Raw genomic sequence first — 18,651 nt, forward strand, 5'->3', positions numbered from 1 at the left:
CAGTAAGTCGTGGAAAAGAATGCACAGCACCTTTCTCATTTGCATTAGACGACACTGCATGTCGATACAATGCTTATTCCTGCGGTAAATAGGTGGGCCGGTGATTTTGCCCCGATCGGATATCGACGTGGACGGATGCTGTCATTAAACGATTCGCGAGTGGGAGCTTGGTCGGCTGCACTGCAGCTTGGCATAAGACGTTAGCACCGGCCCAGTACGATGTTTTGAATGCGTTTTCGAATCGACAAATGTCTTCTTTCCGCAAGCACTAGCCCAAGACACAGCTGTTGTACCAGCAGACGAGGTGGCCGAGTGGTTAAGGCGTTGGACTGCTAATCCAATTTGCTCTGCACGCGTGGGTTCGAATCCCATCCTCGTCGATGAATTTTACGTGAAGCACGCGTTTGCGGTCACTCCTTCTCCGTGCGAAACGCCACTCAGTAGTAACAACGACGCGTGTACGTAGCAGGTAGCGTGTGTATGAAATACGAGACAAAACTGCCTACCAGATGAAAGCGCACAACATTCCATAGCGTATGCCCTTCGAATTAAACATCATTTCGAGATCTACAAACCAATCAAATTTCGGCTGCAGCTAAGAGTATGTTGGTATTTGCGAACGACGAGCTCTTATTTATATTTAAGTGCATACCTGTCGCAGTCATTTTAACGTATCGAGCCTATAATAATCCATCTGTAGCACAACTGTCGCCTTCCGATAGTTAGTTTCAAGTGAGGCCGCCATCTACAGAAGCGATTTGGCAGGGCCTACTGGAGAGACTTGACTTTGCAGCCATCCGTCGCTAGTGGCCGACCAAACACCAAGCTCCATCGCAAACAGCAGGACAATCTTGGGCTAGGGGGAACGTCAAAACCTTGCAAGCAATATCAGTGTAGCGTATCGAGCTGTACGTTTCGTTGCAGTAAGTCGTGGAAAAGAATGCACAGCACCTTTCTCATTTGCATTAGACGACACTGCATGTCGATACAATGCTTACTCCTGCGGTAAATAGGTGGGCCGGTGATTTTGCCCCGATCGGATATCGACGTGGACGGATGCTGTCATTAAACGATTCGCGAGTGGGAGCTTGGTCGGCTGCACTGCAGCTTGGCATAAGACGTTAACACCGGCCCAGTACGATGTTTTGAATGCGTTTTCGAATCGACAAATGTCTTCTTTCCGCAAGCACTAGCCCAAGACACAGCTGTTGTACCAGCAGACGAGGTGGCCGAGTGGTTAAGGCGTTGGACTGCTAATCCAATGTGCTCTGCACGCGTGGGTTCGAATCCCATCCTCGTCGATGATCTTTACGTGAAGCACGCGTTTGCGGTCACTCCTTCTCCGTGCGAAACGCCACTCAGTAGTAACAACGACGCGTGTACGTGGCAGATAGCGTGTGTATGAAATACGAGACAAAACTGCCTACCAGATGAAAGCGCACAACATTCCATAGCGTATGCCCTTCGAATTAAACATCATTTCGAGATCTACAAGCCAATCAAATTTCGGCTGCAGCTAAGAGTATGTTGGTATTTGCGAACGACGAGCTCTTATTTATATTTAAGTGCATACCTGTCGCAGTCATTTTAACGTATCGAGCCTATAATAATCCATCTGTAGCACAACTGTCGCCTTCCGACAGTTAGTTTCAAGTGAGGCCGCCATCTACAGAAGCGATTTGGCAGGGCCTACTGGAGAGACTTGACTTTGCATCCATCCGTCGCTAGTGGCCGACCAAACACCAAGCTCCATCGCAAACAGCAGGACAATCTTGGGCTAGGGGGAACGTCAAAACCTTGCAAGCAATATCAGTGTAGCGTATCGAGCTGTACGTTTCGTTGCAGTAAGTCGTGGAAAAGAATGCACAGCACCTTTCTCATTTGCATTAGACGACACTGCATGTCGATACAATGCTTACTCCTGCGGTAAATAGGTGGGCCGGTGATTTTGCCCCGATCGGATATCGACGTGGACGGATGCTGTCATTAAACGATTCGCGAGTGGGAGCTTGGTCGGCTGCACTGGAGCTTGGCATAAGACGTTAACACCGGCCCAGTACAATGTTTTGAATGCGTTTTCGAATCGACAAATGTCTTCTTTCCGCAAGCACTAGCCCAAGACACAGCTGTTGTACCAGCAGACGAGGTGGCCGAGTGGTTAAGGCGTTGGCCTGCTAATCCAATGTGCTCTGCACGCGTGGGTTCGAATCCCATCCTCGTCGATGAACTTTACGTGAAGCACGCGTTTGCGGTCACTCCTTCTCCGTGCGAAACGCCACTCAGTAGTAACAACGATGCGTGTACGTGGCAGATAGCGTGTGTATGAAATACGAGACAAAACTGCCTACCAGATGAAAGCGCACAACATTCCATAGCGTATGCCCTTCGAATTAAACGTCATTTCGAGATCTACAAACCAATCAAATTTCGGCTGCAGCTAAGAGTATGTTGGTATTTGCGAACGACGAGCTCTTATTTATATTTAAGTGCATACCTGTCGCAGTCATTTTAACGTATCGAGCCTATAATAATCCATCTGTAGCACAACTGTCGCCTTCCGACAGTTAGTTTCAAGTGAGGCCGCCATCTACAGAAGCGATTTGGCAGGGCCTACTGGAGAGACTTGACTCTGCAGCCATCCGTCGCTAGTGGCCGACCAAACACCAAGCTCCATCGCAAACAGCAGGACAATCTTGGGCTAGGGGGAACGTCAAAACCTTGCAAGCAATATCAGTGTAGCGTATCGAGCTGTACGTTTCGTTGCAGTAAGTCGTGGAAAAGAATGCACAGCACCTTTCTCATTTGCATTAGACGACACTGCATGTCGATACAATGCTTATTCCTGCGGTAAATAGGTGGGCCGGTGATTTTGCCCCGATCGGATATCGACGTGGACGGATGCTGTCATTAAACGATTCGCGAGTGGGAGCTTGGTCGGCTGCACTGCAGCTTGGCATAAGACGTTAACACCGGCCCAGTACGATGTTTTGAATGCGTTTTCGAATCGACAAATGTCTTCTTTCCGCAAGCACTAGCCCAAGACACAGCTGTTGTACCAGCAGACGAGGTGGCCGAGTGGTTAAGGCGTTGGACTGCTAATCCAATTTGCTGTGCACGCGTGGGTTCGAATCCCATCCTCGTCGATGAATTTTACGTGAAGCACGCGTTTGCGGTCACTCCTTCTCCGTGCGAAACGCCACTCAGTAGTAACAACGACGCGTGTACGTGGCAGATAGCGTGTGTATGAAATACGAGACAAAACTGCCTACCAGATGAAAGCGCACAACATTCCATAGCGTATGCCCTTCGAATTAAACATCATTTCGAGATCTACAAACCAATCAAATTTCGGCTGCAGCAAAGAGTATGTTGGTATTTGCGAACGACGAGCTCTTATTTATATTTAAGTGCATACCTGTCGCAGTCATTTTAACGTATCGAGCCTACAATAATCCATCTGTAGCACAACTGTCGCCTTCCGACAGTTAGTTTCAAGTGAGGCCGCCATCTACAGAAGCGATTTGGCAGGGCCTACTGGAGAGACTTGACTTTGCAGCCATCCGTCGCTAGTGGCCGACCAAACACCAAGCTCCATCGCAAACAGCAGGACAATCTTGGGCTAGGGGGAACGTCAAAACCTTGCAAGCAATATCAGTGTAGCGTATCGAGCTGTACGTTTCGTTGCAGTAAGTCGTGGAAAAGAATGCACAGCACCTTTCTCATTTGCATTAGACGACACTGCATGTCGATACAATGCCTATTACTGCGGTAAATAGGTGGGCCGGTGATTTTGCCCCGATCGGATATCGACGTGGACGGATGCTGTCATTAAACGATTCGCGAGTGGGAGCTTGGTCGGCTGAACTGCAGCTTGGCATAAGACGTTAACACCGGCCCAGTACAATGTTTTGAATGCGTTTTCGAATCGACAAATGTCTTCTTTCCGCAAGCACTAGCCCAAGACACAGCTGTTGTACCAGCAGACGAGGTGGCCGAGTGGTTAAGGCGTTGGACTGCTAATCCAATGTGCTCTGCACGCGTGGGTTCGAATCCCATCCTCGTCGATGAACTTTACGTGAAGCACGCGTTTGCGGTCACTCCTTCTCCGTGCGAAACGCCACTCAGTAGTAACAACGATGCGTGTACGTGGCAGATAGCGTGTGTATGAAATACGAGACAAAACTGCCTACCAGATGAAAGCGCACAACATTCCATAGCGTATGCCCTTCGAATTAAACGTCATTTCGAGATCTACAAACCAATCAAATTTCGGCTGCAGCTAAGAGTATGTTGGTATTTGCGAACGACGAGCTCTTATTTATATTTAAGTGCATACCTGTCGCAGTCATTTTAACGTATCGAGCCTATAATAATCCATCTGTAGCACAACTGTCGCCTTCCGACAGTTAGTTTCAAGTGAGGCCGCCATCTACAGAAGCGATTTGGCAGGGCCTACTGGAGAGACTTGACTCTGCAGCCATCCGTCGCTAGTGGCCGACCAAACACCAAGCTCCATCGCAAACAGCAGGACAATCTTGGGCTAGGGGGAACGTCAAAACCTTGCAAGCAATATCAGTGTAGCGTATCGAGCTGTACGTTTCGTTGCAGTAAGTCGTGGAAAAGAATGCACAGCACCTTTCTCATTTGCATTAGACGACACTGCATGTCGATACAATGCTTATTCCTGCGGTAAATAGGTGGGCCGGTGATTTTGCCCCGATCGGATATCGACGTGGACGGATGCTGTCATTAAACGATTCGCGAGTGGGAGCTTGGTCGGCTGCACTGCAGCTTGGCATAAGACGTTAACACCGGCCCAGTACGATGTTTTGAATGCGTTTTCGAATCGACAAATGTCTTCTTTCCGCAAGCACTAGCCCAAGACACAGCTGTTGTACCAGCAGACGAGGTGGCCGAGTGGTTAAGGCGTTGGACTGCTAATCCAATTTGCTCTGCACGCGTGGGTTCGAATCCCATCCTCGTCGATGAATTTTACGTGAAGCACGCGTTTGCGGTCACTCCTTCTCCGTGCGAAACGCCACTCAGTAGTAACAACGACGCGTGTACGTAGCAGGTAGCGTGTGTATGAAATACGAGACAAAACTGCCTACCAGATGAAAGCGCACAACATTCCATAGCGTATGCCCTTCGAATTAAACATCATTTCGAGATCTACAAACCAATCAAATTTCGGCTGCAGCTAAGAGTATGTTGGTATTTGCGAACGACGAGCTCTTATTTATATTTAAGTGCATACCTGTCGCAGTCATTTTAACGTATCGAGCCTATAATAATCCATCTGTAGCACAACTGTCGCCTTCCGATAGTTAGTTTCAAGTGAGGCCGCCATCTACAGAAGCGATTTGGCAGGGCCTACTGGAGAGACTTGACTTTGCAGCCATCCGTCGCTAGTGGCCGACCAAACACCAAGCTCCATCGCAAACAGCAGGACAATCTTGGGCTAGGGGGAACGTCAAAACCTTGCAAGCAATATCAGTGTAGCGTATCGAGCTGTACGTTTCGTTGCAGTAAGTCGTGGAAAAGAATGCACAGCACCTTTCTCATTTGCATTAGACGACACTGCATGTCGATACAATGCTTACTCCTGCGGTAAATAGGTGGGCCGGTGATTTTGCCCCGATCGGATATCGACGTGGACGGATGCTGTCATTAAACGATTCGCGAGTGGGAGCTTGGTCGGCTGCACTGCAGCTTGGCATAAGACGTTAACACCGGCCCAGTACGATGTTTTGAATGCGTTTTCGAATCGACAAATGTCTTCTTTCCGCAAGCACTAGCCCAAGACACAGCTGTTGTACCAGCAGACGAGGTGGCCGAGTGGTTAAGGCGTTGGACTGCTAATCCAATGTGCTCTGCACGCGTGGGTTCGAATCCCATCCTCGTCGATGAACTTTACGTGAAGCACGCGTTTGCGGTCACTCCTTCTCCGTGCGAAACGCCACTCAGTAGTAACAACGATGCGTGTACGTGGCAGATAGCGTGTGTATGAAATACGAGACAAAACTGCCTACCAGATGAAAGCGCACAACATTCCATAGCGTATGCCCTTCGAATTAAACGTCATTTCGAGATCTACAAACCAATCAAATTTCGGCTGCAGCTAAGAGTATGTTGGTATTTGCGAACGACGAGCTCTTATTTATATTTAAGTGCATACCTGTCGCAGTCATTTTAACGTATCGAGCCTATAATAATCCATCTGTAGCACAACTGTCGCCTTCCGACAGTTAGTTTCAAGTGAGGCCGCCATCTACAGAAGCGATTTGGCAGGGCCTACTGGAGAGACTTGACTCTGCAGCCATCCGTCGCTAGTGGCCGACCAAACACCAAGCTCCATCGCAAACAGCAGGACAATCTTGGGCTAGGGGGAACGTCAAAACCTTGCAAGCAATATCAGTGTAGCGTATCGAGCTGTACGTTTCGTTGCAGTAAGTCGTGGAAAAGAATGCACAGCACCTTTCTCATTTGCATTAGACGACACTGCATGTCGATACAATGCTTATTCCTGCGGTAAATAGGTGGGCCGGTGATTTTGCCCCGATCGGATATCGACGTGGACGGATGCTGTCATTAAACGATTCGCGAGTGGGAGCTTGGTCGGCTGCACTGCAGCTTGGCATAAGACGTTAACACCGGCCCAGTACGATGTTTTGAATGCGTTTTCGAATCGACAAATGTCTTCTTTCCGCAAGCACTAGCCCAAGACACAGCTGTTGTACCAGCAGACGAGGTGGCCGAGTGGTTAAGGCGTTGGACTGCTAATCCAATTTGCTGTGCACGCGTGGGTTCGAATCCCATCCTCGTCGATGAATTTTACGTGAAGCACGCGTTTGCGGTCACTCCTTCTCCGTGCGAAACGCCACTCAGTAGTAACAACGACGCGTGTACGTGGCAGATAGCGTGTGTATGAAATACGAGACAAAACTGCCTACCAGATGAAAGCGCACAACATTCCATAGCGTATGCCCTTCGAATTAAACATCATTTCGAGATCTACAAACCAATCAAATTTCGGCTGCAGCAAAGAGTATGTTGGTATTTGCGAACGACGAGCTCTTATTTATATTTAAGTGCATACCTGTCGCAGTCATTTTAACGTATCGAGCCTACAATAATCCATCTGTAGCACAACTGTCGCCTTCCGACAGTTAGTTTCAAGTGAGGCCGCCATCTACAGAAGCGATTTGGCAGGGCCTACTGGAGAGACTTGACTTTGCAGCCATCCGTCGCTAGTGGCCGACCAAACACCAAGCTCCATCGCAAACAGCAGGACAATCTTGGGCTAGGGGGAACGTCAAAACCTTGCAAGCAATATCAGTGTAGCGTATCGAGCTGTACGTTTCGTTGCAGTAAGTCGTGGAAAAGAATGCACAGCACCTTTCTCATTTGCATTAGACGACACTGCATGTCGATACAATGCCTATTACTGCGGTAAATAGGTGGGCCGGTGATTTTGCCCCGATCGGATATCGACGTGGACGGATGCTGTCATTAAACGATTCGCGAGTGGGAGCTTGGTCGGCTGAACTGCAGCTTGGCATAAGACGTTAACACCGGCCCAGTACAATGTTTTGAATGCGTTTTCGAATCGACAAATGTCTTCTTTCCGCAAGCACTAGCCCAAGACACAGCTGTTGTACCAGCAGACGAGGTGGCCGAGTGGTTAAGGCGTTGGACTGCTAATCCAATGTGCTCTGCACGCGTGGGTTCGAATCCCATCCTCGTCGATGAACTTTACGTGAAGCACGCGTTTGCGGTCACTCCTTCTCCGTGCGAAACGCCACTCAGTAGTAACAACGATGCGTGTACGTGGCAGATAGCGTGTGTATGAAATACGAGACAAAACTGCCTACCAGATGAAAGCGCACAACATTCCATAGCGTATGCCCTTCGAATTAAACGTCATTTCGAGATCTACAAACCAATCAAATTTCGGCTGCAGCTAAGAGTATGTTGGTATTTGCGAACGACGAGCTCTTATTTATATTTAAGTGCATACCTGTCGCAGTCATTTTAACGTATCGAGCCTATAATAATCCATCTGTAGCACAACTGTCGCCTTCCGACAGTTAGTTTCAAGTGAGGCCGCCATCTACAGAAGCGATTTGGCAGGGCCTACTGGAGAGACTTGACTCTGCAGCCATCCGTCGCTAGTGGCCGACCAAACACCAAGCTCCATCGCAAACAGCAGGACAATCTTGGGCTAGGGGGAACGTCAAAACCTTGCAAGCAATATCAGTGTAGCGTATCGAGCTGTACGTTTCGTTGCAGTAAGTCGTGGAAAAGAATGCACAGCACCTTTCTCATTTGCATTAGACGACACTGCATGTCGATACAATGCTTATTCCTGCGGTAAATAGGTGGGCCGGTGATTTTGCCCCGATCGGATATCGACGTGGACGGATGCTGTCATTAAACGATTCGCGAGTGGGAGCTTGGTCGGCTGCACTGCAGCTTGGCATAAGACGTTAACACCGGCCCAGTACGATGTTTTGAATGCGTTTTCGAATCGACAAATGTCTTCTTTCCGCAAGCACTAGCCCAAGACACAGCTGTTGTACCAGCAGACGAGGTGGCCGAGTGGTTAAGGCGTTGGACTGCTAATCCAATTTGCTCTGCACGCGTGGGTTCGAATCCCATCCTCGTCGATGAATTTTACGTGAAGCACGCGTTTGCGGTCACTCCTTCTCCGTGCGAAACGCCACTCAGTAGTAACAACGACGCGTGTACGTAGCAGGTAGCGTGTGTATGAAATACGAGACAAAACTGCCTACCAGATGAAAGCGCACAACATTCCATAGCGTATGCCCTTCGAATTAAACATCATTTCGAGATCTACAAACCAATCAAATTTCGGCTGCAGCTAAGAGTATGTTGGTATTTGCGAACGACGAGCTCTTATTTATATTTAAGTGCATACCTGTCGCAGTCATTTTAACGTATCGAGCCTATAATAATCCATCTGTAGCACAACTGTCGCCTTCCGATAGTTAGTTTCAAGTGAGGCCGCCATCTACAGAAGCGATTTGGCAGGGCCTACTGGAGAGACTTGACTTTGCAGCCATCCGTCGCTAGTGGCCGACCAAACACCAAGCTCCATCGCAAACAGCAGGACAATCTTGGGCTAGGGGGAACGTCAAAACCTTGCAAGCAATATCAGTGTAGCGTATCGAGCTGTACGTTTCGTTGCAGTAAGTCGTGGAAAAGAATGCACAGCACCTTTCTCATTTGCATTAGACGACACTGCATGTCGATACAATGCTTACTCCTGCGGTAAATAGGTGGGCCGGTGATTTTGCCCCGATCGGATATCGACGTGGACGGATGCTGTCATTAAACGATTCGCGAGTGGGAGCTTGGTCGGCTGCACTGCAGCTTGGCATAAGACGTTAACACCGGCCCAGTACGATGTTTTGAATGCGTTTTCGAATCGACAAATGTCTTCTTTCCGCAAGCACTAGCCCAAGACACAGCTGTTGTACCAGCAGACGAGGTGGCCGAGTGGTTAAGGCGTTGGACTGCTAATCCAATGTGCTCTGCACGCGTGGGTTCGAATCCCATCCTCGTCGATGAACTTTACGTGAAGCACGCGTTTGCGGTCACTCCTTCTCCGTGCGAAACGCCACTCAGTAGTAACAACGATGCGTGTACGTGGCAGATAGCGTGTGTATGAAATACGAGACAAAACTGCCTACCAGATGAAAGCGCACAACATTCCATAGCGTATGCCCTTCGAATTAAACGTCATTTCGAGATCTACAAACCAATCAAATTTCGGCTGCAGCTAAGAGTATGTTGGTATTTGCGAACGACGAGCTCTTATTTATATTTAAGTGCATACCTGTCGCAGTCATTTTAACGTATCGAGCCTATAATAATCCATCTGTAGCACAACTGTCGCCTTCCGACAGTTAGTTTCAAGTGAGGCCGCCATCTACAGAAGCGATTTGGCAGGGCCTACTGGAGAGACTTGACTTTGCATCCATCCGTCGCTAGTGGCCGACCAAACACCAAGCTCCATCGCAAACAGCAGGACAATCTTGGGCTAGGGGGAACGTCAAAACCTTGCAAGCAATATCAGTGTAGCGTATCGAGCTGTACGTTTCGTTGCAGTAAGTCGTGGAAAAGAATGCACAGCACCTTTCTCATTTGCATTAGACGACACTGCATGTCGATACAATGCTTATTCCTGCGGTAAATAGGTGGGCCGGTGATTTTGCCCCGATCGGATATCGACGTGGACGGATGCTGTCATTAAACGATTCGCGAGTGGGAGCTTGGTCGGCTGCACTGCAGCTTGGCATAAGACGTTAACACCGGCCCAGTACGATGTTTTGAATGCGTTTTCGAATCGACAAATGTCTTCTTTCCGCAAGCACTAGCCCAAGACACAGCTGTTGTACCAGCAGACGAGGTGGCCGAGTGGTTAAGGCGTTGGACTGCTAATCCAATTTGCTGTGCACGCGTGGGTTCGAATCCCATCCTCGTCGATGAATTTTACGTGAAGCACGCGTTTGCGGTCACTCCTTCTCCGTGCGAAACGCCACTCAGTAGTAACAACGACGCGTGTACGTGGCAGATAGCGTGTGTATGAAATACGAGACAAAACTGCCTACCAGATGAAAGCGCACAACATTCCATAGCGTATGCCCTTCGAATTAAACATCATTTCGAGATCTACAAACCAATCAAATTTCGGCTGCAGCAAAGAGTATGTTGGTATTTGCGAACGACGAGCTCTTATTTATATTTAAGTGCATACCTGTCGCAGTCATTTTAACGTATCGAGCCTACAATAATCCATCTGTAGCACAACTGTCGCCTTCCGACAGTTAGTTTCAAGTGAGGCCGCCATCTACAGAAGCGATTTGGCAGGGCCTACTGGAGAGACTTGACTTTGCAGCCATCCGTCGCTAGTGGCCGACCAAACACCAAGCTCCATCGCAAACAGCAGGACAATCTTGGGCTAGGGGGAACGTCAAAACCTTGCAAGCAATATCAGTGTAGCGTATCGAGCTGTACGTTTCGTTGCAGTAAGTCGTGGAAAAGAATGCACAGCACCTTTCTCATTTGCATTAGACGACACTGCATGTCGATACAATGCCTATTACTGCGGTAAATAGGTGGGCCGGTGATTTTGCCCCGATCGGATATCGACGTGGACGGATGCTGTCATTAAACGATTCGCGAGTGGGAGCTTGGTCGGCTGAACTGCAGCTTGGCATAAGACGTTAACACCGGCCCAGTACAATGTTTTGAATGCGTTTTCGAATCGACAAATGTCTTCTTTCCGCAAGCACTAGCCCAAGACACAGCTGTTGTACCAGCAGACGAGGTGGCCGAGTGGTTAAGGCGTTGGACTGCTAATCCAATGTGCTCTGCACGCGTGGGTTCGAATCCCATCCTCGTCGATGAACTTTACGTGAAGCACGCGTTTGCGGTCACTCCTTCTCCGTGCGAAACGCCACTCAGTAGTAACAACGATGCGTGTACGTGGCAGATAGCGTGTGTATGAAATACGAGACAAAACTGCCTACCAGATGAAAGCGCACAACATTCCATAGCGTATGCCCTTCGAATTAAACGTCATTTCGAGATCTACAAACCAATCAAATTTCGGCTGCAGCTAAGAGTATGTTGGTATTTGCGAACGACGAGCTCTTATTTATATTTAAGTGCATACCTGTCGCAGTCATTTTAACGTATCGAGCCTATAATAATCCATCTGTAGCACAACTGTCGCCTTCCGACAGTTAGTTTCAAGTGAGGCCGCCATCTACAGAAGCGATTTGGCAGGGCCTACTGGAGAGACTTGACTCTGCAGCCATCCGTCGCTAGTGGCCGACCAAACACCAAGCTCCATCGCAAACAGCAGGACAATCTTGGGCTAGGGGGAACGTCAAAACCTTGCAAGCAATATCAGTGTAGCGTATCGAGCTGTACGTTTCGTTGCAGTAAGTCGTGGAAAAGAATGCACAGCACCTTTCTCATTTGCATTAGACGACACTGCATGTCGATACAATGCTTATTCCTGCGGTAAATAGGTGGGCCGGTGATTTTGCCCCGATCGGATATCGACGTGGACGGATGCTGTCATTAAACGATTCGCGAGTGGGAGCTTGGTCGGCTGCACTGCAGCTTGGCATAAGACGTTAACACCGGCCCAGTACGATGTTTTGAATGCGTTTTCGAATCGACAAATGTCTTCTTTCCGCAAGCACTAGCCCAAGACACAGCTGTTGTACCAGCAGACGAGGTGGCCGAGTGGTTAAGGCGTTGGACTGCTAATCCAATTTGCTCTGCACGCGTGGGTTCGAATCCCATCCTCGTCGATGAATTTTACGTGAAGCACGCGTTTGCGGTCACTCCTTCTCCGTGCGAAACGCCACTCAGTAGTAACAACGACGCGTGTACGTAGCAGGTAGCGTGTGTATGAAATACGAGACAAAACTGCCTACCAGATGAAAGCGCACAACATTCCATAGCGTATGCCCTTCGAATTAAACATCATTTCGAGATCTACAAACCAATCAAATTTCGGCTGCAGCTAAGAGTATGTTGGTATTTGCGAACGACGAGCTCTTATTTATATTTAAGTGCATACCTGTCGCAGTCATTTTAACGTATCGAGCCTATAATAATCCATCTGTAGCACAACTGTCGCCTTCCGATAGTTAGTTTCAAGTGAGGCCGCCATCTACAGAAGCGATTTGGCAGGGCCTACTGGAGAGACTTGACTTTGCAGCCATCCGTCGCTAGTGGCCGACCAAACACCAAGCTCCATCGCAAACAGCAGGACAATCTTGGGCTAGGGGGAACGTCAAAACCTTGCAAGCAATATCAGTGTAGCGTATCGAGCTGTACGTTTCGTTGCAGTAAGTCGTGGAAAAGAATGCACAGCACCTTTCTCATTTGCATTAGACGACACTGCATGTCGATACAATGCTTACTCCTGCGGTAAATAGGTGGGCCGGTGATTTTGCCCCGATCGGATATCGACGTGGACGGATGCTGTCATTAAACGATTCGCGAGTGGGAGCTTGGTCGGCTGCACTGCAGCTTGGCATAAGACGTTAACACCGGCCCAGTACGATGTTTTGAATGCGTTTTCGAATCGACAAATGTCTTCTTTCCGCAAGCACTAGCCCAAGACACAGCTGTTGTACCAGCAGACGAGGTGGCCGAGTGGTTAAGGCGTTGGACTGCTAATCCAATGTGCTCTGCACGCGTGGGTTCGAATCCCATCCTCGTCGATGATCTTTACGTGAAGCACGCGTTTGCGGTCACTCCTTCTCCGTGCGAAACGCCACTCAGTAGTAACAACGACGCGTGTACGTGGCAGATAGCGTGTGTATGAAATACGAGACAAAACTGCCTACCAGATGAAAGCGCACAACATTCCATAGCGTATGCCCTTCGAATTAAACATCATTTCGAGATCTACAAGCCAATCAAATTTCGGCTGCAGCTAAGAGTATGTTGGTATTTGCGAACGACGAGCTCTTATTTATATTTAAGTGCATACCTGTCGCAGTCATTTTAACGTATCGAGCCTATAATAATCCATCTGTAGCACAACTGTCGCCTTCCGACAGTTAGTTTCAAGTGAGGCCGCCATCTACAGAAGCGATTTGGCAGGGCCTACTGGAGAGACTTGACTTTGCATCCATCCGTCGCTAGTGGCCGACCAAACACCAAGCTCCATCGCAAACAGCAGGACAATCTTGGGCTAGGGGGAACGTCAAAACCTTGCAAGCAATATCAGTGTAGCGTATCGAGCTGTACGTTTCGTTGCAGTAAGTCGTGGAAAAGAATGCACAGCACCTTTCTCATTTGCATTAGACGACACTGCATGTCGATACAATGCTTATTCCTGCGGTAAATAGGTGGGCCGGTGATTTTGCCCCGATCGGATATCGACGTGGACGGATGCTGTCATTAAACGATTCGCGAGTGGGAGCTTGGTCGGCTGCACTGGAGCTTGGCATAAGACGTTAACACCGGCCCAGTACAATGTTTTGAATGCGTTTTCGAATCGACAAATGTCTTCTTTCCGCAAGCACTAGCCCAAGACACAGCTGTTGTACCAGCAGACGAGGTGGCCGAGTGGTTAAGGCGTTGGCCTGCTAATCCAATGTGCTCTGCACGCGTGGGTTCGAATCCCATCCTCGTCGATGAACTTTACGTGAAGCACGCGTTTGCGGTCACTCCTTCTCCGTGCGAAACGCCACTCAGTAGTAACAACGATGCGTGTACGTGGCAGATAGCGTGTGTATGAAATACGAGACAAAACTGCCTACCAGATGAAAGCGCACAACATTCCATAGCGTATGCCCTTCGAATTAAACGTCATTTCGAGATCTACAAACCAATCAAATTTCGGCTGCAGCTAAGAGTATGTTGGTATTTGCGAACGACGAGCTCTTATTTATATTTAAGTGCATACCTGTCGCAGTCATTTTAACGTATCGAGCCTATAATAATCCATCTGTAGCACAACTGTCGCCTTCCGACAGTTAGTTTCAAGTGAGGCCGCCATCTACAGAAGCGATTTGGCAGGGCCTACTGGAGAGACTTGACTCTGCAGCCATCCGTCGCTAGTGGCCGACCAAACACCAAGCTCCATCGCAAACAGCAGGACAATCTTGGGCTAGGGGGAACGTCAAAACCTTGCAAGCAATATCAGTGTAGCGTATCGAGCTGTACGTTTCGTTGCAGTAAGTCGTGGAAAAGAATGCACAGCACCTTTCTCATTTGCATTAGACGACACTGCATGTCGATACAATGCTTATTCCTGCGGTAAATAGGTGGGCCGGTGATTTTGCCCCGATCGGATATCGACGTGGACGGATGCTGTCATTAAACGATTCGCGAGTGGGAGCTTGGTCGGCTGCACTGCAGCTTGGCATAAGACGTTAACACCGGCCCAGTACGATGTTTTGAATGCGTTTTCGAATCGACAAATGTCTTCTTTCCGCAAGCACTAGCCCAAGACACAGCTGTTGTACCAGCAGACGAGGTGGCCGAGTGGTTAAGGCGTTGGACTGCTAATCCAATTTGCTGTGCACGCGTGGGTTCGAATCCCATCCTCGTCGATGAATTTTACGTGAAGCACGCGTTTGCGGTCACTCCTTCTCCGTGCGAAACGCCACTCAGTAGTAACAACGACGCGTGTACGTGGCAGATAGCGTGTGTATGAAATACGAGACAAAACTGCCTACCAGATGAAAGCGCACAACATTCCATAGCGTATGCCCTTCGAATTAAACATCATTTCGAGATCTACAAACCAATCAAATTTCGGCTGCAGCAAAGAGTATGTTGGTATTTGCGAACGACGAGCTCTTATTTATATTTAAGTGCATACCTGTCGCAGTCATTTTAACGTATCGAGCCTACAATAATCCATCTGTAGCACAACTGTCGCCTTCCGACAGTTAGTTTCAAGTGAGGCCGCCATCTACAGAAGCGATTTGGCAGGGCCTACTGGAGAGACTTGACTTTGCAGCCATCCGTCGCTAGTGGCCGACCAAACACCAAGCTCCATCGCAAACAGCAGGACAATCTTGGGCTAGGGGGAACGTCAAAACCTTGCAAGCAATATCAGTGTAGCGTATCGAGCTGTACGTTTCGTTGCAGTAAGTCGTGGAAAAGAATGCACAGCACCTTTCTCATTTGCATTAGACGACACTGCATGTCGATACAATGCCTATTACTGCGGTAAATAGGTGGGCCGGTGATTTTGCCCCGATCGGATATCGACGTGGACGGATGCTGTCATTAAACGATTCGCGAGTGGGAGCTTGGTCGGCTGAACTGCAGCTTGGCATAAGACGTTAACACCGGCCCAGTACTATGTTTTGAATGCGTTTTCGAATCGACAAATGTCTTCTTTCCGCAAGCACTAGCCCAAGACACAGCTGTTGTACCAGCAGACGAGGTGGCCGAGTGGTTAAGGCGTTGGACTGCTAATCCAATGTGCTCTGCACGCGTGGGTTCGAATCCCATCCTCGTCGATGAACTTTACGTGAAGCACGCGTTTGCGGTCACTCCTTCTCCGTGCGAAACGCCACTCAGTAGTAACAACGATGCGTGTACGTGGCAGATAGCGTGTGTATGAAATACGAGACAAAACTGCCTACCAGATGAAAGCGCACAACATTCCATAGCGTATGCCCTTCGAATTAAACGTCATTTCGAGATCTACAAACCAATCAAATTTCGGCTGCAGCTAAGAGTATGTTGGTATTTGCGAACGACGAGCTCTTATTTATATTTAAGTGCATACCTGTCGCAGTCATTTTAACGTATCGAGCCTATAATAATCCATCTGTAGCACAACTGTCGCCTTCCGACAGTTAGTTTCAAGTGAGGCCGCCATCTACAGAAGCGATTTGGCAGGGCCTACTGGAGAGACTTGACTCTGCAGCCATCCGTCGCTAGTGGCCGACCAAACACCAAGCTCCATCGCAAACAGCAGGACAATCTTGGGCTAGGGGGAACGTCAAAACCTTGCAAGCAATATCAGTGTAGCGTATCGAGCTGTACGTTTCGTTGCAGTAAGTCGTGGAAAAGAATGCACAGCACCTTTCTCATTTGCATTAGACGACACTGCATGTCGATACAATGCTTATTCCTGCGGTAAATAGGTGGGCCGGTGATTTTGCCCCGATCGGATATCGACGTGGACGGATGCTGTCATTAAACGATTCGCGAGTGGGAGCTTGGTCGGCTGCACTGCAGCTTGGCATAAGACGTTAACACCGGCCCAGTACGATGTTTTGAATGCGTTTTCGAATCGACAAATGTCTTCTTTCCGCAAGCACTAGCCCAAGACACAGCTGTTGTACCAGCAGACGAGGTGGCCGAGTGGTTAAGGCGTTGGACTGCTAATCCAATTTGCTGTGCACGCGTGGGTTCGAATCCCATCCTCGTCGATGAATTTTACGTGAAGCACGCGTTTGCGGTCACTCCTTCTCCGTGCGAAACGCCACTCAGTAGTAACAACGACGCGTGTACGTGGCAGATAGCGTGTGTATGAAATACGAGACAAAACTGCCTACCAGATGAAAGCGCACAACATTCCATAGCGTATGCCCTTCGAATTAAACATCATTTCGAGATCTACAAACCAATCAAATTTCGGCTGCAGCAAAGAGTATGTTGGTATTTGCGAACGACGAGCTCTTATTTATATTTAAGTGCATACCTGTCGCAGTCATTTTAACGTATCGAGCCTACAATAATCCATCTGTAGCACAACTGTCGCCTTCCGACAGTTAGTTTCAAGTGAGGCCGCCATCTACAGAAGCGATTTGGCAGGGCCTACTGGAGAGACTTGACTTTGCAGCTATCCGTCGCTAGTGGCCGACCAAACACCAAGCTCCATCGCAAACAGCAGGACAATCTTGGGCTAGGGGGAACGTCAAAACCTTGCAAGCAATATCAGTGTAGCGTATCGAGCTGTACGTTTCGTTGCAGTAAGTCGTGGAAAAGAATGCACAGCACCTTTCTCATTTGCATTAGACGACACTGCATGTCGATACAATGCTTATTCCTGCGGTAAATAGGTGGGCCGGTGATTTTGCCCCGATCGGATATCGACGTGGACGGATGCTGTCATTAAACGATTCGCGAGTGGGAGCTTGGTCGGCTGCACTGCAGCTTGGCATAAGACGTTAACACCGGCCCAGTACGATGTTTTGAATGCGTTTTCGAATCGACAAATGTCTTCTTTCCGCAAGCACTAGCCCAAGACACAGCTGTTGTACCAGCAGACGAGGTGGCCGAGTGGTTAAGGCGTTGGACTGCTAATCCAATTTGCTGTGCACGCGTGGGTTCGAATCCCATCCTCGTCGATGAATTTTACGTGAAGCACGCGTTTGCGGTCACTCCTTCTCCGTGCGAAACGCCACTCAGTAGTAACAACGACGCGTGTACGTGGCAGATAGCGTGTGTATGAAATACGAGACAAAACTGCCTACCAGATGAAAGCGCACAACATTCCATAGCGTATGCCCTTCGAATTAAACATCATTTCGAGATCTACAAACCAATCAAATTTCGGCTGCAGCAAAGAGTATGTTGGTATTTGCGAACGACGAGCTCTTATTTATATTTAAGTGCATACCTGTCGCAGTCATTTTAACGTATCGAGCCTACAATAATCCATCTGTAGCACAACTGTCGCCTTCCGACAGTTAGTTTCAAGTGAGGCCGCCATCTACAGAAGCGATTTGGCAGGGCCTACTGGAGAGACTTGACTTTGCAGCTATCCGTCGCTAGTGGCCGACCAAACACCAAGCTCCATCGCAAACAGCAGGACAATCTTGGGCTAGGGGGAACGTCAAAACCTTGCAAGCAATATCAGTGTAGCGTATCGAGCTGTACGTTTCGTTGCAGTAAGTCGTGGAAAAGAATGCACAGCACCTTTCTCATTTGCATTAGACGACACTGCATGTCGATACAATGCTTATTCCTGCGGTAAATAGGTGGGCCGGTGATTTTGCCCCGATCGGATATCGACGTGGACGGATGCTGTCATTAAACGATTCGCGAGTGGGAGCTTGGTCGGCTGCACTGCAGCTTGGCATAAGACGTTAACACCGGCCCAGTACGATGTTTTGAATG

General features: G+C 48.8%; 20 non-coding genes across 20 annotated transcripts; all 20 read left to right on the forward strand.

The window, feature by feature from the left end:
- The first annotated feature begins 298 nt into the window (after window positions 1–298).
- Window positions 299–380, forward strand: Trnas-gcu. The gene has a single exon. It is a non-coding gene; the product is annotated as a tRNA-Ser (tRNA).
- An 839-nt stretch (window positions 381–1,219) lies between these two features.
- Trnas-gcu lies at window positions 1,220–1,301 on the forward strand. Its single transcript has one exon. It is a non-coding gene; the product is annotated as a tRNA-Ser (tRNA).
- An 839-nt stretch (window positions 1,302–2,140) lies between these two features.
- Trnas-gcu lies at window positions 2,141–2,222 on the forward strand. Its single transcript has one exon. It is a non-coding gene; the product is annotated as a tRNA-Ser (tRNA).
- Window positions 2,223–3,061: 839 nt separating this feature from the next.
- Trnas-gcu lies at window positions 3,062–3,143 on the forward strand. Its single transcript has one exon. It is a non-coding gene; the product is annotated as a tRNA-Ser (tRNA).
- An 839-nt stretch (window positions 3,144–3,982) lies between these two features.
- Window positions 3,983–4,064, forward strand: Trnas-gcu. The gene has a single exon. It is a non-coding gene; the product is annotated as a tRNA-Ser (tRNA).
- Window positions 4,065–4,903: 839 nt separating this feature from the next.
- On the forward strand, window positions 4,904–4,985 carry Trnas-gcu. Its single transcript has one exon. It is a non-coding gene; the product is annotated as a tRNA-Ser (tRNA).
- An 839-nt stretch (window positions 4,986–5,824) lies between these two features.
- On the forward strand, window positions 5,825–5,906 carry Trnas-gcu. Its single transcript has one exon. It is a non-coding gene; the product is annotated as a tRNA-Ser (tRNA).
- An 839-nt stretch (window positions 5,907–6,745) lies between these two features.
- On the forward strand, window positions 6,746–6,827 carry Trnas-gcu. The gene has a single exon. It is a non-coding gene; the product is annotated as a tRNA-Ser (tRNA).
- Window positions 6,828–7,666: 839 nt separating this feature from the next.
- Trnas-gcu lies at window positions 7,667–7,748 on the forward strand. The gene has a single exon. It is a non-coding gene; the product is annotated as a tRNA-Ser (tRNA).
- An 839-nt stretch (window positions 7,749–8,587) lies between these two features.
- Window positions 8,588–8,669, forward strand: Trnas-gcu. Its single transcript has one exon. It is a non-coding gene; the product is annotated as a tRNA-Ser (tRNA).
- An 839-nt stretch (window positions 8,670–9,508) lies between these two features.
- Trnas-gcu lies at window positions 9,509–9,590 on the forward strand. Its single transcript has one exon. It is a non-coding gene; the product is annotated as a tRNA-Ser (tRNA).
- Window positions 9,591–10,429: 839 nt separating this feature from the next.
- On the forward strand, window positions 10,430–10,511 carry Trnas-gcu. The gene has a single exon. It is a non-coding gene; the product is annotated as a tRNA-Ser (tRNA).
- An 839-nt stretch (window positions 10,512–11,350) lies between these two features.
- Trnas-gcu lies at window positions 11,351–11,432 on the forward strand. The gene has a single exon. It is a non-coding gene; the product is annotated as a tRNA-Ser (tRNA).
- An 839-nt stretch (window positions 11,433–12,271) lies between these two features.
- Window positions 12,272–12,353, forward strand: Trnas-gcu. Its single transcript has one exon. It is a non-coding gene; the product is annotated as a tRNA-Ser (tRNA).
- Window positions 12,354–13,192: 839 nt separating this feature from the next.
- On the forward strand, window positions 13,193–13,274 carry Trnas-gcu. The gene has a single exon. It is a non-coding gene; the product is annotated as a tRNA-Ser (tRNA).
- An 839-nt stretch (window positions 13,275–14,113) lies between these two features.
- On the forward strand, window positions 14,114–14,195 carry Trnas-gcu. Its single transcript has one exon. It is a non-coding gene; the product is annotated as a tRNA-Ser (tRNA).
- An 839-nt stretch (window positions 14,196–15,034) lies between these two features.
- Trnas-gcu lies at window positions 15,035–15,116 on the forward strand. The gene has a single exon. It is a non-coding gene; the product is annotated as a tRNA-Ser (tRNA).
- An 839-nt stretch (window positions 15,117–15,955) lies between these two features.
- Window positions 15,956–16,037, forward strand: Trnas-gcu. Its single transcript has one exon. It is a non-coding gene; the product is annotated as a tRNA-Ser (tRNA).
- An 839-nt stretch (window positions 16,038–16,876) lies between these two features.
- On the forward strand, window positions 16,877–16,958 carry Trnas-gcu. The gene has a single exon. It is a non-coding gene; the product is annotated as a tRNA-Ser (tRNA).
- Window positions 16,959–17,797: 839 nt separating this feature from the next.
- Trnas-gcu lies at window positions 17,798–17,879 on the forward strand. The gene has a single exon. It is a non-coding gene; the product is annotated as a tRNA-Ser (tRNA).
- The last annotated feature ends 772 nt before the right edge of the window (window positions 17,880–18,651 follow it).

The sequence above is a fragment of the Schistocerca piceifrons genome, chromosome 2 (assembly GCF_021461385.2).
Source record: "Schistocerca piceifrons isolate TAMUIC-IGC-003096 chromosome 2, iqSchPice1.1, whole genome shotgun sequence".
NCBI classification, from domain to species: domain Eukaryota; kingdom Metazoa; phylum Arthropoda; class Insecta; order Orthoptera; family Acrididae; genus Schistocerca; species Schistocerca piceifrons.